This window comes from Chionomys nivalis, chromosome 5 (genome assembly GCF_950005125.1).
Source record: "Chionomys nivalis chromosome 5, mChiNiv1.1, whole genome shotgun sequence".
Lineage (NCBI taxonomy): Eukaryota > Metazoa > Chordata > Mammalia > Rodentia > Cricetidae > Chionomys > Chionomys nivalis.
Genome location: NC_080090.1, coordinates 51,440,507 through 51,465,079, shown reverse-complemented (window position 1 = coordinate 51,465,079; position 24,573 = coordinate 51,440,507). Strand labels below are relative to the sequence as shown.

Sequence of the window (24,573 nt, the reverse complement as noted above, 5' to 3'; positions counted from 1 at the left end):
TAGTCTTTCAATTTTTATTTTAATGTATTTTAACCCAAATTTTCCATTTTTATTTTAATACCTTTTATTGGGGGAGGGACATGTAGGAGCTGGTCAGGACACACATGTGGAGGTCAGAGGACAACATCGGGGGAGTCAGTGCAATATTTCTAAATATGTGGATCCTGGCGGATGAAACTCATCATCCTCAGCCCTGGTGCCACGTGCCTCTCCCACTGAGCCATCTCACTTGTCTGCCACTGGTCTTTTACCACCAAATTAAGATTGACTTTCTTGGCAGAGTTACTGGTTTTGCCCTCCAGTGCTGGAGATTAAGTCTGGGGCCTTATGTGTTCTGGGATGAACCGAGGCCCTCACTCCCTTTTCACCTGATTCTCAACTAGTGCACTGCCTACCAGATTTCACTCTATTTCAACTTACTGAAATTTCAGCTTATTTTCAACAGGAACGGTGACTAGACAGAATGTAGCCTTCTGGGGGAATTCAAATGCAGTGTCTGCTGGTTCTTCTCTTCCTGGGGAATCCAGAAGTGCTCTGAGGTGCTCTGGAAAGGATACCTGTTGCTTTGGTGCCTCCTCTCCTTTGTATTTGCCAAGGATGGTACCGTGATTTGTCGGTGGGTGGGAGGTTGCAGATTTAAAGACGAGTAGCTGCTTCCAGTAAGGAGCTGTGTTCTCGAACCCTGAAGAGGTGCACAGAAGCAAGTCCATCCTTTCAGTGCTGTGGTGGCAGTTGTGCCCCTGTCCAGCACCCCTGTTGCTCTTAGGTGCTGGACATAAGGTTAGCATTTTGTGAAACATTAGTGCACACTGGTTCACGGAGTAAAGACAAGCAGACAGAAACTGGTACTGCAGGGGGAGCTTGCATAAATTGTTCTCTTTCGCTCCCCAGGAGCCTGCAGCTGTCTGGCAAAGGGTAGTTGTTTACGTTTTCCTCTTGTAGAAACTCTGGGCCTTCTTATTAAGTGGGAGTCATCTTGACTATCCCTGCAAGTCCTAATAGGAGCCAGGTCCTTGTAGATATCTGATTGGTAGGGACTAGTGAGTTCTTTACCAAATACTACCTTTGTGGCTGGGGCACGCCTATGACCCCACCCCTTAGAAGGCTGAGGCAAAACCAATCTGAGGAATGGCATTAATGCTAACTTTACAAATGAGGAAACTGAGTGTCCTCAGTTTACATGGCTGGTAAATATGTAACTAAGCCTGGTATAGCAGCGGAAGTGGGAAAATACCAGAGGTCTGGACCCAGAGCTTCACTGTCTTGGTCTTGATGGACAGAAGAAGGCTTCAATTTTTTTTTTTTTTTTTTTTTGCTTTCAGTATCATTTTATGTGATTATAGTCAGCTTCATGTTTTCTTTTCTTTTTTTTTTTTTTTTTTTTTTTGGTTTTTCGAGACAGGGTTTCTCTGTGGTTTTGGAGCCTGTCCTGAAACTAGCTCTTGTAGACCAGGCTGGTCTCGAACTCACAGAGATCTGCCTGCCTCTGCCTCCTGAGTACTGGGATTAAAGGCGTGTGCCACCACCGCCCGGCTTCATGTTTTCATGTGTAAGAGAAGACATGTGAATTGGGATTTGCTGCAGACAGTCACCAGGTAAATGCATCTGTTGGCGCCCATCAAGCATCTGGTAACAGATTAGTCTGTATCCAAAGGCTATTGAGGCAGGGCCTTTGGGCTGACACCTGCTGGTCTTCTGGGGAGGTAGCTGGACCCAGGTAGCTATTAGTGTGTATCTGAAGGCTATTGAGGCAGGGCCCTTCAGCTGTCTGACACCTGCTGGTCTTCTGGGGTGGTAGCTGGACCCAGGTGGCTCTTGATCTCTTGCCAGCCTTGATTTTCCTGAAAGATCTGACTTCACAGCCACCACCAGCCATGAGGTCTAAACCCAATTTTTCATTGAAAAATCAGTTTCCAAATGATAGGTAACGTACTCTGCTCCTGTCGCCTAAGTGTCAAGTGTCTTGGGCACTTCGCAGGGCAGGGGCAGTTCACATACTTACCTTGAGCCAAATTGGCTAAAACAATTTATGCAGATGGCTCAGGGTCATCCTGGTTATGCTTCATGTTTCTTCCCCGAGATCCTTCTTGGTTTTTCTTCATGGACTTCCCTCCTTCTGTCCTCACTGTCACCATCTGAGTGGCCCAGCACATCGTGGCAAATGGCCCCATAAAGGTTGCCAGCCAGCTGACTTACTCAAATGCTTCCATCTTTGTCTTTTTTAAAAAGAGTTCTGGGTAGAGAGATTTTAGCATTCTGAAATTTTCTTTCTGTGGATGATTTGTTAAACTATTTCATTTCTTTGGTTTTTCTGGTGACCCTACTCTGCCCCATGCTCCTCACAGGACTGCCTTGGATGGCTGACACTTTGGCTGTCTCACTCGGCTACACTGTCTGTGCTTGGTGTGTGTGAATTTATTTCCTGTGCTAAAGGCTGAAAAAGTTTTCTAGAAACCTAAACCCACCTAGTCCATCCCAGCCTGGGTTCCCAAACTACCTTGGAAACACTTCCGTGGGTTTGGCCTTCAGACTTCAGATCAGCATCAGCTCTGGCTGATTACAGGTTCTTCCTGGTGGATATTGTTACTTATTTACTTTTAGGGGGCTTAGTGTTTGTAAGCTCATACACTGTCTTTGTTTGTGTGTGCATGTAATTGAGGATTGAGGGGCCTCATACATGCTTTGCAAGCCCTCTGCCACTGAACTACATCCCAACAACAACCCTCCTCCTCCTCCTCCTCCTCCTCCTCCTCTTCCCCCCCCCGCCTCCTCCCCCCCACCTCCTCCTCCTCCTCCTCCTCCTCCTCCTCCTCCTCCTCCTCCTCTTCTTCTTCTTCTTGTTCTTCTTGTTCTTCTTCTTGTTCTTCTTCTTGTTCTTGTTCTTCTTCTTGTTCTTGTTCTTCTTCTTCTTCTTCTTCCTCCTCCTCCTCCTCCTTCTTCTTCTTCTTTTCTGTGTCATCCTGGGTATTCTTGGCTATTAGTAGACCAGACTGGCTTCAAACTCACAGGGGTCCACCTGCCTCTGCCTCCCGAGTGCTGGGCATGCATCACCATGCCCAGCTTCATCTTTGTATTTTGAGATAAGGTCTCAAAGTTGTCCAGGCTGATCTTGAACTAATTTATTACTCCATACCAAGCCTTGAGTATGTAACCCTGTTGCCTCAGCCTCCCAAATCGCTTGGAATTCAGGCCTGCACCAACAGGCCTGGCCCATCCCTGTTAATGATTTTTATTCTTGGAAACTTGACACTTAACAGGTCGCTGCGAGGCCTAGGACTGGGTTGACAGTAGTCATTCACCTTTCTAGATTTCAATTCTTCTGATAGACTGGGAAGCAGTTGAAGAATTTCATGGACTTTTTAATGCACTGACAATTTTAAGAAAACAATACCTGCCAGGTCGGGGGGCCGGGGACCTTTAATCCCAACACTCGGAGACAGAGGCAGGCGGATCTCTGAGTTCAAGACCAGTCTTGTCTACAGAGTGAGTAGCAGGACAACTAGGCTGCTACACAAAGAAATTCTACTTTTTTTTTGGGGGGGGAGAAGAAGAGGAGGAGGAAAAACCCATGTCCAGAGCCAGTCTCCAAACTAGGAACATGTTACCCACAGTTCCAACTTGCCTACGTGGCTTGCTTCTTCCTGCCTCAAAGCAAGGCCCAGATTAGCACCTGGGGAACTCTTGGAGCTGGCCTCTGCTCCAGTGTGGGGACTCTTCCTTCCTTCACTGTCTGCAGCATCGTCTGAGAGACAGGATGCCTTCTTTTGGAAAAACTGAATCAATGCATGCGTTTAAAGCCAAGGATCTCCCCAAATGCTAATCAGCGTTGATTACTTCCAGTGTGTTGCCTTTGGCTTCTGGTTTTGTCCAATGTGGCTCCAGTGTCTGGCTTCATCTGCTGCAGAAGAGAGGAAAAAGTTTGTATGGACCCCAGGAGAAGGGTTATGTCCCTTGACCGTCCTGGCCTCTGCAGGGCTGACAGCCTCTGATTAACAAACTCACAGGTCAGTGGCTGGCCCGATTTCCACTTCCAGTGTTCACGTGTGGTGGTGGAATCATCAGAGCATAAAATGTGGTAGGGAAAAATGTCCCTAAAAAGTACCACAGTTAGTGTTGAAAGTGACCGTCCTGTGGCATCCTTTGAACTGAGCTGCAAGGCTGAGAGGAAGTGGAGATGCTGCTCAGCAAAGGGAAAAAAAATCCTGCGCTGTGGACTTGAAGCCTAGGCTTCAGTAAACCTAATGAAGGTTTATTATTCCTTCAGGTTCACAGAAGTTTGGAAACTGTGTTGTTTAAAACAGACTTAATTTTAATAGAATGTCTTTGAGAACCTTAAGATGCTCTCTGATGCTGCCCCAGCTTTACAGATTTGCCCAGCGGGACAGCTCTGTTGTGTGTTATGAGGATCTAGACTCCAGATGCTCTCAGTCATGGGAATTCAGCTTTCAACTGAGCTCTTCTTATAATATAGTACAACCTCCTACTAGGAAAAGTAAGGCAGAGGAATACATAGGCTTTTCAAACCAAGTGCTTTATTGAAATCCAGTTCATAGATTGCATACCCTTTAAGTGAGTGATTTGTAGTGTTTCACAGAACTGTGTAACTTCCACTGCACAATTTTTTTTTTTTAACATTTTTAGCTGATCTCCACCCAGCCATCAGCATCCATTCTCCAATCCTCCCTGGACTCAGGCCCTGGCAGCCCTTAATGTACTTTTGTTTCCACGAATTTGCCTGTTCTGGCATTTCTTATGGTAGAGCCACACAACATGTATTCCAGTGTAGCTGGTGTCTTTCTTTCCCTCAGTGGAATGTTTTCAAGACTCACCCATGTTATATCTGTGTTTCATTCCTTTTTTATTACCAAGTGATGGAGTGCGTAGGATTTGGATTTGAAATAAAACTACAGTGCAGGGGATGTCACTCAGCAATGACATAAACAGCATATTTACCTGGTTTACTCCTTCACACTGCAAAAACAAGTCTATAGAGTTTTTGGATTTATTTTTCTTCTTCCTGGTGAATATTTTCTTTGAATACCAAGTGCCTCTGTGTGGAGATGAAATGGGTATAGCTTCTTTGTACCTAAGGAGTTGTTGCTTAAGTGTTTTGACAACTGGGAGAAAAAAAAAACAATGGTTCTTCCATTAATTAATACATGTTAGTTAACACAGATATTCAACAGTTAATTGTGATCATTTTTTCCTTGTATTTATTTTCCACATTCTTGACTTATTTTGAAAGGGTTTTTTTGTTGTTGGGGGATTTATTTATTTATTTATTTATTTTTCATGGAAAAGCCCGTCTGTGACCTTCAGTCATTAATGTACCACCATGCTTGCTTGCTTGGTCACGGTCTCATGTTCCCCCACTTTTTTGTGTGGTGGTATTAGGAATCACACTCAAAAGCCTAGCATGTGCTCAGTTCCTGCACTCCTACATACTTCTGAGCTACATGGAGGTACCAAGCATCCATTGCTATTTCAGTGGGTATTCAAGGAGATTTCATGAGAATCACAGTGTCCCTCCATACTCAGGAGGTTAGCTGTAACACAGTAATGGTTGTTGTTGTTGTTGTTATTATTATTATAGCATTTATTGTGGGGGTGGCTGGAACTTTCACGCACGTGTGTGTGCGGGGGGGGGGGAGGGGGGGTGCCTGAAACTCCCTCTGTAGCCATGTCTGGCTTCCAAATCCTGATCTTCCTGTTTTCCCTCTAGGGCTGGGTTACGGGTGTGTCCCACAATGTTCAACTCCCATTTCTAGTTTTCAGATGGATTTTGAACCTATTCTGACTTGAAAACTTATCATTATAATTATAAAGTATATCATTTGCCAGTTTTCTTCACCCACCCATGCCGCTGATTTTAATCTGTCTTGGTTTACTCACCAAGTAAATGCTTTCCCTTATCATCATTGATTCTGCATATTAAACTTTGGTTTTTGAGCTAAATTAAGAATTCAATTTCAAATCCTTTGCATGCAAATGATTATGTCCTTGATATCCTTTAGCCAAGGGGTAGTAAATTTTAAAAATTAACGTTAACCACTTCAGCAACAGTATTATGCTGGAAATAATCTTAATTGTCAAGATTCATTCCCCAAGTATCAACTCAGTTTCTCTTCTGTACCCTAGCCATTCCAGTCTGGAGTGGACATCCTTGCTGTGCAGGATTTATGTCCCTGGTCATTTCCATGTGGGGTCAAGATGTTTTCTCTAACCACCAGTGCATTGGCTAGAGGTTGGGAGGTTTTCTTTGAATAAATCATATTGGTTTCCTGGCAACATAAGACCTTTTTGTTTCACAAGTCAGAGTGGAGTAAGGACACTTGTGGACGAAAGGGAGAGTACAGAATTCTGTATTTTTGTGCCATACTCCCTGCCTCTAAACAAGGTCTCTGTGTGAGGCGCTGGCTGGTCTGCAGCTGGCCACAATCATGCCTCTGCCTCCCAAGGAATGAAACTGCAGGTGTAGCCACCATGCTTGGCCCCTGATTTGCTTTCTAAAGGAGATTTTGTGTGTGTGTGTGTGTGTGTGTGTGTGTGTGTGTGTGTGTGTGTGGAGAGAGAGAGAGAGAGAGAGAGGGAGAGGGAGAGAGAGAGAGAGGCGGGGGGTGGTGGTAATTGGAAATCAGACTCAAGACCTCATGCACACTAAGCACGTACTCTTACTTTTCCAGCTTCTGCCATCCCTCAGCCCCTCCCCCCTTCTTCCTTGCCCTTCCTCCTTCCTTTTGTGGTTCCTACCTCCACATCCCACATGCAAGGATTACAGATATGTGCTTCTTCCTGATTACATTTTGCTGGGGCTTCATCTCAGGCACACTACCAGCTGAGCGCCAGCCCCAGCTGTCTGGCATCCTTTCTCCTCCCGCCTCACAGTGTGTGTTGTAATGTGTAACTGGCACTTTAGGAAATCGTGTAAACCAGTTGAAGGAATAAAAACTCACATTTGCATTTCAGATAAACAGAACAGATCTTTCTAATGTGGCAGGCAGTTCTTGTGTGTCAGAAGCTGTTGCATTGGGCATACTTACTAAAGAATAAGTTTTTCATTAATTAATAAAAAAAAAAAAGAAAAAAAAAGAATAAGTTTTTCTCTTAAATTCATGTTTAACTTTACAGGTTTTGTCTGCTTAGGGGTTGCTCTTTGCAGCTTCGGAAGGTCCCTGGGGCAGGGGTTAACTGTATAGGTCTCTCCTAGCAGTGGTGTTGGCCTCTGGGGTGGAGGCCAGATTAACAATTAGCTAGCATGACCTCACTCTGGAGGAATGTGCTCTTGCTAGGTATTAGCAAAGGTTTAAGCTCTGGGGAGCCATTGTCAGGAGTTTGTCAGTGATGTCATTAGCTGAAGGAGCCAGCTTCAGGCCTCGGGAGAAGCCCTGAAGCTAGGACTCTGGTTTTGTTAATAAATGGGCATGGAGTTTCACAGGTGGGATGTGGAGGAATTTATTAGGAGATGAAGCCTGACAGAGCCTTCTGCTTGCATGCAGCCTCAGACAGATTTCTCGATTCTGATGAACAACCAGGAGCTTTTACACCATTGGCCTGAGTCCCTGGAAACATTGGCTCATGTGTGAACACTCCAGGAGCTACAAACCGTGCCGGGACTGTTTCTGTAGCTCTGAGTGGGGCCCTTAAGCTGGGAAGGCAGGAAGGCCCTTTTAAGGTAGATGTATGGAATGCCTGGGTCCTTGCCATTTCATGCAGTTCCTTTCTGTGGAGGGCTCCTTACAACACGCTCTTTACCTTGGGAGGTAGGTAAACTAGAACAAGGTTTAAATCGCCCACCCCGTCCCACCTTTCCCCTCTAACTCAGCTCTATTTACCTTTTAAAGCAGAATGTGACTGGACACTTCCTTTCCATTCACAAGCCTTGCTTGCCCAGGGAAGCAAGCTCTGGTCTCAGTACTTTGGAAAACAAGTCACGAGGGAAATTACACTCTTTCCGTTTGTTCTTGTTTGGAGACAGGGTCTCTGTGTAGCACTGGCTGTCTTGGGATTTGCTATTTAGACCAAGCTGCTCTCAAATTCAGAGATGCACTTGCCCCTGCCTCCCAAATGCTAGGACTAAAGATGTGTGCTTTGTAACTCTGGTTGGTGAGTAACTCAGTGTGTGTACCAGGTTAGTCCTTAATTTGCAGTGGTCCTCCTCTGCAGTGCTAAGATTGCAGGTGTACCCTATCTCTTCCTCTGTTTGGGGTTCTGTTTGTCTGGTTGGTTGGTTTTGTTTTCCTGTGTCTGTATGCATGCACCCACATGCACTCACACATCCATTCACATGTATGTGGAGATGCATGTGTGTCACAGCCACAGACCAAAGGATGATTTGTGGACTCCGTTCTCTCCTGCTTTTACATGGGTTCCAAGGTTTGAACTCAAGTCACCAGGCTTCTGCAACAAGTATGTTTACCTACTGAGTCATCCTGTTGGCCCCCTTCCCTGCTTCTTAGAGGACTTGCTGTGCAGGAGTGAACCGTCAAGAAAGGGAATCTTATGGAGATCAAATGCTGACTGCGATGACCACAGCCAATTAATTTTATTTGAAAAATTCTCCTAAAATATTACAAAATGTGTTGGCTACTCCTGGTGGTCAACTTGACTACATCTGGAATTAGCCGAAATTCAGACATGGAGATCACACCAGTGAGGGAATTTTTGCTTATTTAATTCCCCTACATGGAAGCACCTCCTTGATGGAGTTTTATAGTGCCAGAACAAAGACAGTCATAAATCAAGGCAGGTTTAAAATTTATTAGTGAATACATCAGAAAGGTGGTCATGGCAAGATGGGGGCGGGCCGGGTGGGGGACCTAAGGCTCTGGAGCTGCAGTATCCCAGCCTCTCCACATCACTGCAGTGTGATCATCCAGCCAGTCTTGGAGGATCTGGCTTCTTTCAGGAATTCTCATTCACAAGCTCCTCCTCCCAAATGTTGTACAACAGAGGAACTGAGGGTGCGAGTATCTGAGCCTACAGGGAATGTTCTCATTCAAACTCCACCACCGGGCAGTTATTTAATGTGGTAACTCCAGGAGAGGACCGCAAACAAGCTCAGTGAGCCTCCACCCCACCCCCATAGGCAGAGGTCCTGGCCAGGGTCTGGCGTTCTCTCCCCAACCCCCACTCCTAGCTTTGACCTATCACGGTTTCAGCCCTGGTCTCTGCTCCCAGGTGGTCAGACAAGTTCCTGTTCTGGTTGACACCAGGCTTTAGCCTTTTCCTTCTCCCAGCGTGAGACTCCTGGGGAAATTCCAACTCCTTGGGGACCTTTCTTTCCGGAAGACTGATGGCCAAAGGGAGGAGCACAAATAACCCCTGTAGAATGCCTTCATTCTTGCCTGGATGGTTCCAGGTGGAGGGTTTGAACTTTTCCCTTTCCCCATGGTTTGATAATCTAATCCCCATCTGAGGGATTCCTCTTTGTACTGACTTCAGCAGTGGCCTAGATCCATGTGGCCCCTCCCTGCTCCCTTCTCCTTGGCAGATCCATGGGGACCCTCCCTACTTCCTCCTCCTTGGCCTGGCCTGGATCCACAGGGACCCTCCCTGCTTCCTCCTTCATGCCAACATGTTACCTACTTATTTTGACATCAGAAGCTCTAAAGCAAGTCCAGGAAGGAGGAGGCTGGTTTGGGCCTGAATTTCAATCATTGCTTGTTTCTTAAGAATGACAGTTTGTAGCTCAGCATCATGGTACATACCTTTAATCACAGCTCTCAGGAGATGAAAGCGGCAGTAGCATAGCAACCAGAACAGCCAAGCCGGGCGGTGGTGGCGCACGCCTTTAATCCCAGCACTTGGGAGGCAGAGGCAGGCGGATCTCTGTGAGTTCGAGGCCAGCTTGGTCTACAAGAGCTAGTTCCAGGACAGGAACCAAAAACTACGGAGAAACCCTGTCTCAAATCAATCAATCAATAAATAAATAGAAAAAGAAAAAACAGAACAGCCAGAGTGGCATAGTGAGAACCTGGGGCAGGGGGACACACAACAGTGTGCATTGAACAGTAGTAAGTTGCTTCATGAGTTGGTAATCACCAGATCCTATAAACACTGGTGATGGTGTGCAAAGGATGTGTTTCCCTCTAAGACTTCTAGATTCCAAGTGGCAGGGTTATGAAACATCATAGATTTGAGAAAGTTGTTCCTTGTTGCCCGGGTTCCGCCTTTAATGTTTTTTCTGCCCCGCCCCCAACTGTGTATAAAATGTCCACTTCCCAGAATCTGAGGGTGTTTGGAAGACAAAGGAAGAGAGTTTAAAGCAGAATTCCCCCAAATACAGAGCATTACTCCCCTCAAGACAAACTGTTATAAAGTTCCCAGGCCAGCAGTGGCTCAGTTGGTCAAGTGCTTGGTGAATAATCGTGCAGCTCTGAGCTCAAAGCCCAGCACCTACATTTAAAGAGCTGAGTGCAGCTAAGTGCCTCTGTAACTCCAAATCTGGGGCAGTGGGTGTTATTATTTCTGCGGGGTTGGGAAGGAGACACGAGACACGCGGGGTCCCACGCGGGTAAACTTTAATGGGGGAGGGTAACAGACAAGGAACAGGAGTGAAGAGATGAAAGGGGAAAAAGGGAAGGGCGGGTTGCAACGCCCTGCTTTTAAAGGGGCTCTGGGCATCTGGGAGAAAATGTCCTGCGCATGCGTGGTTTTCCATTGTGCTGCTGGGATTCATGGTCCACTGAGAGGCTGTATTCTCTGTGCATGTGTGGCCTTGTCTCCAACTGTCTCCAAAAGAACAGCAGTGGGGTCTGGGGTAGACAAAGGCAGGTGACTTGGGGTCCAACTGGGTTAGTTAAATCAATGAATGCCAGGTTCAGTGATTAGAGGTGGAGAACAAATGAGGGAGACACACCCAATGTCTTGATGCCCTCCATATATAAGTGCAACACACACACAAACTCTTAGGTGCCCTCCATATATACATGCAACACACACACAAACTCTTAGGTGCCCCATTTGCCATGGTAAAAATAAAACAACTCCCCAAGTGGCCCACAGGCCATGAGGGGCTGCGGATCCCAGTCAGGGAGCCCTGCTGCGTGTGAGAGACCTCAGTGGGTCAGCCAGTCCCACGAGAAGCTGGTGAGAGACAGAGACATATTAGGCAAGACATGCAGAGTGAGGTTGGATATTTATTTAGTGGGTTATGGAGGGGAGGGACAGGGGAGAAGACCAGAGAGAGAGAAAAAAAAAAAGAGTCGGGGGGGGAGAAGAAGGGAGGGAGGGGGAAGGGAAGAAGTGGGGAGAAGGGAGAGAGGAAGAAGGAAGGAACTCAGTGGACAGGGGTGGGAGTGGGCGGGGCTTGTCTCTTAAAGGGACAGGATAGACCATTGCACCACTGGCTTCAAAGTTAGTGTGAATTACCAGAGTCCTTCTATATAGTCCAGTCTGGACTAAGCCTAGACTGTCATCTTGAGACATAGTCAGTGGCACTGCCTTTTGGGGTTTAGGACCTAATACACACATACATGCACGCGTGCACACACACGTAATGCACACACACACACACACACACCCTAAATACGCCCTAGTCCAATAACATCTAGGAGTTGAGTATGACATCCTAGTCATTTCTTGGAGAACGTCAGTATGAATTTGTGTGTTGAGGTTCTGAGGAGCCCAGTAGCAACGGAATTGTTTGGAGCTGGATATTTTAGTACCTGCCTCAGGGTTTGATTGAGTTTAGAAGAATGCAATGTAACAAGACTCAAAACACAAAAAATTAGCCAAATATGGTTATGCATGCTTGTAATTCCAGCATTAGGAGAACTAAGGCAAGACAGTCATGAGTCTAAAACTAGCTTGAACTACAGAGGGTGGCGGTTATCAACCCCTGGTTCACAGTCCCATGGGGTCACATATCAGATACTTAATATTACAATTTATAACAGTAGTAAAATTACAGTTATGAAGTAGCAACAAAAATAATGTTTGGTTGAGGGACACTACAACATGATTCTATTAAAGAACCAGCAGTAGGAAGGTTGAAAAACCACTAACATAGGGGAATCTATCAGAAAACAAAGAAAAGAAAGTTGTTTAGTGTGTTACCAGTGCTACTTAGCGAAAAATACTCCATCTCCCCACCATCCCCACCCACACCCTTTTTTTGGTCTTGACAAACTGGTGGATGGATGTCTGATGTGATTCTAAGACATGGTACTCAAGATGATATAGTTATGCAGCTAACTTTTGACAGAGCTAGTGTTTTCATGAGTGTTTTAAAAATGTAACTAGTGCCGGGCGGTGGTGGCGCACGCCTTTAATCCCAGCACTTGGGAGGCAGAGGCAGGCGGATCTCTGTGAGTTCGAGACCAGCCTGGTCTACAAGAGCTAGTGCCAGGACAGGCTCCAAAACCACAGAGAAACCCTGTCTCGAAAAACCAAAAAAATAAATAAATAAATAAATAAATAAAATAAAAATGTAACTAGTGTTTTAAATCTGTAATTTCATGGGCATCATCACTTAAGGAATGTGAAGCAGGGATGAGCTGAATTAAAATGCTGATCAGTGATCCGGGTGGTGGAAGGCTGGGACCAGGTTTAAGTGTGGTCTGGAAACACTGGGCAGTGCTCCTGGAGCCAAGTGTAGGCTGGACAGTTCCAGCCATGCTTGCCGGCTTAGAGGTAGCTTCTGATCCACACAGGCCATAGAGGAAGAACTGGCAATGAAAAGATTTGGCTCAGTCCGACTCTTCCTGCAGTCCAGCAGCAGCTGGTGGCTGGGCTAACACTGTGGAGATTAATTGTGTGTCACTCGCTTGCTCTGAACTTTGGACAGCGTGCCTAAGGAATGTTAGATGGAGTTCCCCCGTTTAGCAGTGAGTCTGATCTGCTGTGTTTGGTCTGTTTATCTAGTTGCCAAGATCGTTTGTCAGGAGACGGAATTCAAGGGCACAATAATAAATCTCTTTTAAGAGGGTGATGTAACCTTAACATTTTTTTAAATCCTTTTTTAGTCTTTGAGGCATTTGTGACAACTTTGTCATACATTAGTCTCTTCCTTTGTGTGCCTGTTCAGTTCTCCAGGGAAGGATGGTCAACAGCAGACTTTGGAGTCAGTGACCTAAGTTCAAACCCCTGCTTCACCTCTGGGAGCTATACTTTGGACTGAATTTACTCTTATTAATCTTTAAATGGTGCTTACAGTGGTATCTATCTCACAGCAGTTGTGAGGACTCAAGGAGGTAATTGCACTAAGTCATGTTGGTTTCTGAATCTTGCAAGATTGGTTGTGATGTCAGGGAAAGAGTCACGAAGTTAAATTTTGTTGCTGTTGTCCTGAAAACTACGCCCAGAGGCAGCCAGATGACTGTCTTCCTGCTGTGTAATCTCAGGCAGAGTCCCTACTCCTCAAGCTGTTTGGAAAGGACAGAGGCTACCTCAGAGGCTTGGGTGCCTGCGGGTCCAGGAGGGATGATGAGTGTCTGCTGAGACATGAGGCATCTGCCTTTTCACTGTGAGAAAGGTGAAGGAGGGAACATTTCAGAGAAACTATTGAGCAAACCTGCAAAGTTTTCTTTTTGATCTTCCGTGCTGAACAGCACTCAGATAGTGAAAAACCTAGGAGAAACCTACGGCACAGGGCCTCTCTCTGCCTCTCCACCCAGACTGCTCAGTTCATAAGCAGCCCTGTCTCTTCAGGACTGCGCCTGTAAGCAAATGACCTGAGCTGTTAACAGCTCACCCAAGTGCTCCCTTCTACTCGCGTACAAGCCTACCAAACCCACTGCTCTTATCACTGGATAAAGCCCCTTGCCTGTTAATTTCCCTGCATTCCTGGAATCCTACAGAACCTGCTAGAAATTTTATTAAAACGTTTCCTTTCATTTTTCAAGACAGGGTTTCTCTGTAACGGCTCTGGCTGACCTGGAACTCACTTTGTAGATCAGTTGGGCCTGGAACTCACATAGATCCGCGTGCTTCTCTCTACCTCCTAAGTAGAGAGCGTGTGCCTCCACCACCTGGTAGAAAGTTTCTTAATATATGCATTATTGCATTTCTATGTTTTGGTGGTATGTGTAAAAATTTACTCTAAAAGGAATGACTGTAATTTTAAAATTAAAAAGAAATACTAGCCAGGTGATGGCGGCAGCACACACACCTTTAATCTGAGCAGAGGCTGGTGGATCTCTGAATTCAAGAGCAGCCTGGTTTACAGAGTGAGTTCCAGGACAGCCAGAGTTACACAAAGAAACCCTGTCCTGAAACAAAACAAACAAATAAATAAATGAAAATAAAAACTAAAAATACAAGCAATGTGTGTGTGTGTGTCTGTGTGTGTGTGTGTGTCTGTGTTATGATTCTGTGGGAGAGGGACCTTGGTGGGAGGGATGTATGGAGGCAGAGCTTGAGTGGGGAGATTTTTTTGAGAAAAGGGAATGGGAGGAGGAAAGAGAAAGGGAGAGACAGAAAAAGAAACCTGCTTGCCTCTTCAGAAGGAGGGGGGAGCAGGAATGGGCGGAACTTGTCTCTTAAAGGGATCTTTTGCTTTTGCACCAGCCTACAGACTTGTAGTATGACATAGTAGTCATAGGACCCTGGGCTGGCCAGGCTACTGCCTGAGTGCATTCTGCCAGATGACAGGGACCATCATAATGCCTGAGTCCTAACAATATGAAAGCATGTATCAGCAATAACGCAATAACACATAGAAGTCCTTCTTTGCCATCATCTTTTTAGTCTTCTTGCTAGAGTCAGAGAGGACAGTTGAGTGCAGGTTCTTGTTTCCTTCCCTTCCTTGATCCATGATCAGTGCTTGCCCCTGTAGGAGGAACAAGCAGATCTTCTATATTCTTTTTACAGCAGCCTGCTACTCTCCTGTTTGTACAATTTCTTTAACTGCTTGTTGACTGTGGGGTTTAAGTTGTACTGATATATTAGGCTGATATAATGATTAATGATCTTTTTAATACCTCCTCATCCACCTCAAATTAGACCAGACACCAAACCAAAACAAAAATCTTGCACAGGAACTTTCTTCAACACTTTGTGCTTCGAATTGAATTTAGGGAACCTGAATTTAATTTTCTGTCATGCATGGGACCGTTCCGAAATCTGCTGGTAGGGTCAAGGTGGCCTGCAGAATTCAGCAAACCAGCAGTTCATTCTGAGCAAAGAGCATCTTGATTCTATCAGCTTTCATCCAAAGCCCTGATGGGTCCCACTCTTGTGGTTGATAGCAGATGGAATGTTCTGTGTGGAAGGTGGAGTTCTGGAGCCATCAGTGATGAGCAGTCTTTACCCACTAAGCCTTTCTCACGGTGCTCGCGGCACACTATCAGTTCCTATACTTGTGTGTGTTGATATTTTTACACTGGTAATGATAGTGTTCACTGTAGTCTGTGGATGGGATGAAATTGTCATTGAGAGTTTGCTACCTGCTTTATTGGGTGTCACACCGACTTGATAGGGTGAGTCCAAGTGTGAGGAAGTGGCCCCCTCTTAGCCCCACAGCTAGCAGGTTTCTGCATTTAGGGATGACTCGGGCTTTCCTGACCCCCAAGGCAGGGCATGTCAGCTTCCAGCTGTCCAGTCCCTGACCAATCCTTTTTCATCACTAGGTTACTTATTTCATTAAATGATCCATTCTTCTTTCTTTGAGTAGACACAGACAGACAGACACATGCATGCGCACACACACACACCACCACCCCCATGCTTTTTTCCCAAAAAATTTTGAAACAGGCATTCTACCTGCAATGAGGCAGCCAATCTCTTTGTGGGATGTGTTCAGAGGCCTTCTTGTATCAGCAGGGATCAAAAAGACTTAAACTGCAAGTACTAGCTGTCGATTAAGCTATATCATGACTTAGTATCCAGTGCCATCCTAAATGTATCCATGTTGGGAAACAGGAAAAACATGCTGTCATCTCTCCTGTGAATTTCTCTCCTCTGACTTCATCCTCGCTCTGATGGTGATGTTGGGAGCCAGCTGGTATAAATTCTTTCGAATTTCTCTCAGCTTTATCCCTGTTCTCCACTTTATATTGGAAGTTTTGTTCCATTTATTATTTCATAATCTTTGGGCAACCTGCCATCTCTAATAGGCTTCTATGACTCGTAACATGAGCTGGGTTATTTGAAGGAAATGCAAACCAAAGAAGCCACCTTGATCTGATTTTGTAACTAGGTTCAACGTTTACAAGTTTGTAATTGAATACCCGTCCTGTTCACCATTATTTTTTCTAGCTTCTATTCTGATTTATGTGCATATGTGTGTGTATGTGATATGTATGTATGTTTATTAATCATAGCGTAGTATGGGGACTCAAAAGCCAAAAATTATCATTTTTCTACCTTGACTGGTTCTTCACTGTATTATCCAGTATACGCCATTCTCTTCATGGACAATTTTAGAGCAAGCTTAATCTACTTTCTTGTTTAAAATTGAATTTGTATCCAACCCAAGGCCTAATGTTTACAAGGCAGTTAGGAAATTTTTGTTGGGCATGAAAACAGAAGAGAAAGAGCAAACAGGGTTTTCAAGAATATGAGTAAACCTAATTTATATTTTCCGGAGAAAAAGACAGGGTAACAGGTTTGGATTGCTCTGGGTAGAATCACGTCCTCCAAAAAGTTGTCTATAGATGGTTTCTCTGCCAATCAAAGAAGCAATATGCAGGAACTTCCTAGAGAGAGACAGAGACACAGAGAGAGACACAGGTCCCTAATTAGAATTCCCACCCCCAGAAGGTCCAGACTGAGAAAAGGGGTCCAACAAACAGTTCTGACTCATTATTTGCACCTCCTGTGCCTTCGGTTGCCACTCTGCATGCAGTCTGTGCCCTGTGTCCAGCCTTGCAGATCTGGACAGTGAAAATAAATGGAACAAGTAGAAGTCGATTTGCTCTGCTTGTAGGTCAGCAGCCTGGTTCCTACGCACATAGACTTAGCAGCCATAGACCCTCTGTCTCCTCATCTGCAGAATGAAAGTAATGACTTACCTGCCAGTTGAGGTAGAATACAGGTACAGAAAAATGGAGTAATGATTTTATCTCTATTATCTCATCTGGAAAATGGGACTTCACCATCAAAGCTACCCTCCTAGGTCTTTGTGACAAGGGAAGGCTTCAAGTTGGACAGGGCTTGGCCCTGAGAAGATTTTGGATGGGAAGGAACTGCTGTCATGGTGTTGTTGACCATAAGGGTGCCTATGGGTCTTCTCAGACCTGTTTCTCATGCCCTCCTTTTCCTCAGCGCTTCTCTGGGGGCTGCACATTTTCTTTTCTTTTCTTTCTTTTTTTTTTTTTTTTTGGTTTTTCGAGACAGGGATTCTCTGTGGTTTTGGAGCCTGTCCTGGAACTAGCTCTTGTAGACCAGGCTGGTCTCGAACTCACAGAGATCCGCCTGCCTCTGCCTCCCGAGTGCTGGGATTAAAGGCATGCGCCACCGTTTTTTATTATGGATAAGAGTAAGAGTACAGCCAGAGGCATCTAGAAGAGTTCAGAGCATGGAGAGGAAATAGTACATTGAGCATGGCCAGCAGAGTGGACATGACCAAGAGAGGAGTGGGAAGAGCAAAGAGCAGAAGGAGAAGACAAAAGAGGGGGTGACCAAAAGGGTGCATGGCTAAAATGACCAGGTTATATGGGGAAAGTAAGCTGGAAGAAGAGATATCGTGAACTGGAAAAGTGGGGTAGAGGGGGAAAAGAACTGAGAGCCACAGGTACTGATGGAGACCAGCATGTGCTCTGTATGCTAAGATGAACCAGGGTTAGAGCCCATAACTTATACACTCTTCTGTGCTGTTTAATATTTAATCAGTTGATCTAATATCAGCCTCATTGTTGGATATAAACTAATTCTGAAGTACATTTCTAAAAAGCTTCCAAAAGTATTGTTAGGGAAGGGGAAAGGCTACCAAGTATTGCAAATGTAACTTATAGCACAATACCAAAATAAAAGCCAGGTATTTCTGTAATCATTTTCTCCATGTATATTTATTTGAGGCCAAAGCTCAACGAGTGAACAAGGGACAGAAAGAATAGTTTGCCAAGTAGAAAAATGTGAGGAATGTATCATGGCTTTTAGTAGCAATCTCTTCTCTCTCTGCGTGCGTGCGTGCCTGCGTGTGTGTGTGTGTGCGCGCGCGCGTGCGTGCGGCGTGTGTGTGTGTGTGTGTGTGTGTGTGTGTGTGTGTGTGTGTGTTAGTTCTGAGACATGGTGTCACTGTGCAACCTTTGCCGGCTAGCACTCAGTATGTAGACCGAGCTAGCATTGAACTCAGAGATCCACCTGCCTCTGCCTCCCAAGTGCTTGGATTAAATGCATGTGTTACTATGTCAGTAGAAATCTTGAACATTTGAAAATGTTTTACTTGATTCTGTTCCAGTAAAGCCCCACCTCTTCTCCCACATACAGTTCAGATTGCCACCATATTCTTTTCTGAGCCTCCACTTTCCGTGGTAACCCATGTTGGAATCTCAATTATTTAGCCCAGAAGTGCCCTCAGAGTCCTCAATACACCAAACAGGCATTTACTTCTGTTATCAGTATCATGGTTTGTTGTGTTGTTTGTGATGATTGATCATGATTGCCAGGTTGATGAGATTGAGAATTCCCATGGGAGGCAGACCTGGGTTTGCCTATGAGGGAGTTTCTAGATTGGGATGGTTGTTATGCATAGACCCACCCTACATATGGATGGCACCATCCCATGGGATGGGGTTCCTGGACTGAATGGGAAGGAGAATGTGAGCTGAGCATTAGCCGTTATCTCTCTCTGTTTCCTGACTGCAGATGCAATCCAACTAACTGCCTCGTACCATTGTTGCCGTACTTCCCCAATATGATGGACTGTACTGTAACAAATCTCTTTAAACCACCAGCTTCTGAATAATGATACAGAGACTTCTTATTATGTATGAAAGCTTGGCCTTAGTGTAGGGTTGTTCCCAACTAGCTCTTAAAACTTAAATTAACCCGTTTTATATTAATTACATTCTGCCATATGGCGTGTTACCTCACCTCAGTATCGTACATCTGAATTCCTCCATGTCTGGCTGGTGAATCTCCCACCTCAGATTCTTTCCCAGAGTTCTTATCTCTGCCTAGAAGTCCCGCCTGTCCTCTCCTGCCTAGCTATTGGCTGTTCAGCTTTTAATTAAACCAATCAGAAGGTGCCTTAGGCAAATGAGAAAGGACAAACACACCTTCACACAGTCTACAAAAAGATTATCCCAACACTGTACCCTCAAACTGTGAACCAAGATAGACCCTACCTCTCTTAAGTTGTTTTGTTGGGTATTTTGTAATGAATGAAATCATTTTTGAAAGCTTAACTAGCATAATACCTTCTGAATGCACTCTTTTGGTTTTTTTCGAGACAGAGTTTTTTTGTGTAACAGCCCTAGCTGTCCTGGAACTCCTTCTCTAGACCAGTCTAGCCTCACACTCACCTGCCTCTGCCTCCTGAGGGCACCACCACAGGACCTGAATGAATAAATACACTCTTGAGTAAACCAAAACACGGTGGCTATAAAAATCAACCCAAAAGTCCCTAGCAGTCTCTGAGCAGTTTGTGAGCAGGAAAGAGAATTGGAAATCCAGCTGACCAGTTTCCTGCCCTAACATTATCCTATTGTGGTCTATATTGAAATAGACCCACCTGTAACAAAAGGCTTATTAGGTGGATGTGTGGTGGTGGGGATGAACTGACGGACCACTGGAAAAGAATGAAAATGTGGCTCTTGTTATCGATCTTTAGGGAGACAGGGCACCTGATTCTGTTTTGTTTTTTGTTTTTTCCATCAGTCAGGTCACCACGGGAGGTAGGTACAAGGCTCTGGCTGGCAGTCAGGGAGATATCCACCCATTACGCAGGACTAGAGTGGTGGCATACTTTACTTTTTCTCACTGTCTGTTAGGGACAGCTACGCTGTTAAAGTCCAGAGAGGCTGGGAGAACCATTTTTCTGGAAGTCACATGCCTAGGATCAAGAAGGAGAGGAAGGATTTTAATGCCCTTTGCCACAGATACTTTCCAGCATCAGAGCCATGGTTCTAAGGTTCTAAGTACAGATTGGAGTGAAGCCACCTGGCCCCTCTTAATCCTACCTGGGGACCCCCTGAAACAGTCCACCTGCAATGTGAAAAGAAGAGCCATACATAGTTTATCAGAAATACGACCCTGGCCAAGATGGATCTTCTTTCACCGAGACTCAGTGTAGATAGGCTTCATCCTGCTAAATTTTCACCGAGGGACTTGAGCAAGTTGTCGGTAGCTCCCTTTGAATTCCAGGTGTCGTGTTTGAACATCTGAAGACTACAACTCAGGATTGGTTTGTAGGGGCTTCCATGTAAGTCAGCCTCATAATACCAGTGAATCCCAGGTCCTGCTATCTCTGGCTCCTCAGCCCAGAAGAACTGTACAGTTCAGGATGATCTGGGAGCAGTCCTGTATGAGAAAGTGCTGCTGCAGGGTCACCAGCAACTGATGCCAGCAACAGGAAGACCTCTGCTCTGAGCAAGGCATAGTAACAGCAGCAAAGCTTCATAGAAACTGGCCGTGGAGTTGTTGCGAGGCACTGCTATTTATTACAGCAGGGGTCCGTCCCCCCCCCCCCCCGCGGGGGCTGGGCTTGTATGTCAGCATCATCTCTTTTTCCAGGTGAGGGAACTGAAGTGTAGAGAGAAGAGGTGATGGAGCTGAGAATATTCCTAGAACCTGTCCTTTCTGGGCTCTCCCTGACCTTCCCTCTAGGCTTAGCCGAGGAGATGGGGAGTTCCAGGCCAGGAAAGTCGGGGACCACCGACGAGGCACCTTGAAATCAGGACAGCTCAAACAGGGGTGAGCACCTGGCCCAGATGGTCTGCCCGGAGTACCAAGTTCCTTTTGCAAGATTCAGTTCCTTGCTAGTCTCAGGGACCTCTGTTGGGAAAGGAGGTTCTCAGGCCATGTGGGTCTTTCACTGCTCAGCACACTGGTATCTTGCTTAATGGAGATCTCAACTCTGTTTTCCCCAGATTGACAGGAGTGTGGTGGTCAGGTGGAGAAGCCTTGCAGGTTCTGGCCCTTCTAATGAATGGCTTGGCTCAGAGAGGTGATAGTTGGACATTTTAACTGCATTTAAATCCACCAAGCCCCCCCCCCCCTTTTTTTTCTCTGCATAGAAATGACAATTGATTTAAATAGGCTTCTGTCTCTGAGAAAGAATGCCACGGTAGGGAAAGTGTAGGTAAATGAATGCAGGCGGGGAAGGAGGTAGACTTATTAAGCACCTGCTGTGTTCCAGACAGCACACTCAACTCTTGGCATTCTCTGGTCTCACGCCTCACACCATACCCTATGGAGTTGTTGAATATAATGATTCCTGTTTGTCAGATGAGGAAAATAAAGCTCAGAGAAGTGCTGTCTTATTCAAAGAGAAAAATCTAGTTGGACCGATGGTTCCGCAGCTGATTCTCTGCTGTTTGCTTTTCAGCCCATATATATTTATTGTAGTAAGCAGTGGATTTTGGTGTTTTTGTTCACATGTATCGGGTGCTCTGACGGTATTCACTCACGGTTACCTTTTTTCACCCTTTTCTCTGCTAGTTCTCCTCGTGTGCTCTGTGTGTGTATGTGTGTGTGTGTGTGTGTTTGTTCATGCATGTTTTTACATACTCCCTAGTTTCCATATAGGAATATGGAAATATTTTTCTTTTTACTTAATATATTTGTTGAGTCTTATATATTTTTCTACAAATGGCACAATTTGTTTTTTATTTTTTATAGCTGCGTATATATTCTACATTGTATACATGTGCGTGCACACACTCACACACACACACGCAAGCACACACCACTTTCCATCAGTGGAGATCTAAGATGGTTTTGTAACTCCGCCATACAGCAGCACACGTGGATGGGCAGGTATCTCTGGTATGGCTGTGTATCCAGGAATGAATGGTACAGCTTAATCATATGGTAAGTTGACTTTTAGCTTTTAGTTTTTTGGGGACAGGGTTTCATTATGTAACAGCCTTTCCTGTCCTGAAACTCGCTCTATAGACCAGGCTGGCCTCGAACTCACAGAGATCCACTTGCCTCTGCCTCCCAAGTGTTAGGATTAAAGTCACGTGCCACCACCACCAGCCTGGCACAAGGAAGACACCTTCTATAGTGGCTGCTGTAGTGTTATTTCCCACCAACATTTTGTAAGGTGCCTTCCTCCTCTCCTCCACCTTGCCAGCGTTTGTTGTTTCTATGTGGGTGTGTTTGCCTGCGTGTATGCAAGTGTACCCTGTGCATGCAATACCCTTGGAGGTTAGAAGAGGGCACCAGATCCCAGGAGCAAGTTGGCGACAGCCACGTGGATGCTGATATCCAAGCCCCCGTCTGTTGTGATAAGGGCGGCGGGGCTGCGTCCCCGGCACCTGGCCGCCCGCATGGCTAGCTTATGCCCCGAAATAATTACACGGAAACTGTATTCTTTTAATCACTGCCTGGCCCATTAGTTCCAGCCTCTTATTGGCTAGATCTTACATATTGATCTAACCCATTTCTAATATTCTGTGTAGTACCACGAGCTGGCTTACCAGGAAAGATCTTAACCTGCGTCTGTCTGGAGTGGGAGAATCATGGCGACTCCTGACTCGGTTTCTTTCTCCCAGCATTCTGTTCTGTTTACTCCACCCACCTAAGGGGCTGGCCTATAAATGGGCCTAGGCAGTTTCTTTATTATTTAACCAATGACCTTCCTCCATCACCCGTCCTCTGCAAGAGCAGAAAGTGCCTTAACCACCTTAACCATTGAGCTGTCTCTCAGACCCTTGTTTGTTGTTTCGTTTTGTTTTTAATGTTAGCTGTTCTGACAGAAGCAGCGAATTTCAGTGCAGTTTTGTCTTGCATTTTCCTAGTGGCTGAGCACGTAGAGCATACTTTCATGTATTAACCATCTGTACTTCAGGCTCTGAGCCGCACTGGCTCTTAGCAGGTAACAGTTGCTTAGTGGACAGAGAGCAGAGAATGTGGAACTTTCTGTTCCTGTGGCCCTGGTGACATTCTTCCCTTCTTCGTTTCTGGTGACACTTGTTGCCTGTTTATGGCCCTGTAACCAGCCATTTTTGTGGCCAAAGGATGGTCTATTGTTGTCATTCAGAAGAGTAAAACTGTGGAATGTTCTCCACCCACGTCTGTTCTCCAGGCTCAATAACTACCCCTGCTACCTTAGTTAATCATTAGCAGCCAGGAACTCCCATGATGTGCCAGGATAGCACTAGATGCACAAAATACGGAACATAGTTGTATGGGTCTAGGCCTCGTTGATGAGAGCTGAGAGAGGTGAAAGTTACCGTACATCACTGACTTTTGGAGGACTGGCCCATTCAAGGAGGTTTTCAAAGTTGCTTCTGCAGAATGCTTAAAATATCTGGTGCTCACCTCATAATTGACCCCATTCCACATACAAATGCTTCTCAACAAGGACCAGAGAACTGATATAAAAATATTCCATCTTAGAATTTATAGTAGTTTAAATTGACTTTCTAGCTATTGAAAAAGAAAAGGGCCAGTGCTGTCATTTAAAAGTAACTAGATAATTGTAGGCAGTTTGAGAAAGTGTGTGTGGCTTGGGGGCAGTATTGTCAATTGCCAGGGTAGTTATGTGGGAGCTATGATTGGTCAGATTTGGGGAGGAGAAATTCATGGCCAGGTTCCAGTCTGGGAGATTGGGCAGACTTGCTGGGCGCCGGCTTGTTTCGTTGGTAAAAGCTGGTGGCCCTCCAGCCTCTTACTCTGGGGATGCTTTGGTCTACTCTGGTCTTTTCCTCCTCTTGTGTGTCAGAATGAGCACTACACAGCACACCAGGTCCATAGCAATAGCCAGACACGCACACTGGGATGCCCTGTAACATTTCCTTTTCAAGGCTTAGGAAGTCTCCTGTTTCCTGTGGATGGGAACTGGGGAGGTCTTTGGGGCAAGTCTCCATCTTTTTATTGTTCTAAGAGCTGGGCTAAACATTTGAGCCTTTACCTGTCAAAACTCACTTTTGGAATGAAGCCTGTCCTCCCTCCAGCTTCTTAGACTAGCAGAATGAAGGTATCATGTATCCCAGGAAGGCCATAAAGGGGGCTTTCCTGTTAGGACACCCACCTTGAACTCATTGGAAACAGAAGTCCTGGGCATTGTATATTTTATAAGTTTGGCTCAGTCTTTGACTGGATCATGCTTCCCCAAAATCTGCTTGAAAAAGACTTTGCTTTTCTCCTTTAAAGCAACATATGTAACCTGTATAGAAATAAAGCTATCTGACTTCAAGTTATGAGATAAGTGTGCCCGTGCAGTTAGGCAAACATGTGTTTTGAGACAGTGTCTTACTTGCTATGTAGCCCAGGCTGAGCATGAACTCACTGACTTTGAATTTCTGAGGATCCTCCTGCCTTGGTCTCCCTAGTGCTGAGATTACAAATGTGTACTCCCACACCCAGATGAGATTTGTCCTTTTTTCTTGTGCTAAAGATTGAACCCAGGAGGGCCTTGTACTTAGGCATGCATGCAAGTCTCCTTCTGAAAAGCATTTGTTTTACACATACCTCAGGGAAGTTTTGAGTTTTACAGACTTATGCCTGTGGTGGAGTGAGGCT

General features: G+C 45.4%; 1 protein-coding gene across 4 annotated transcripts in view; it reads left to right on the top strand.

Moving 5' to 3' along the window:
• Flnb (filamin B) overlaps window positions 1-24,573 on the top strand; it is a 143,484-nt gene that overhangs the window by 22,564 nt on the left and 96,347 nt on the right. The window lies entirely within an intron of this gene.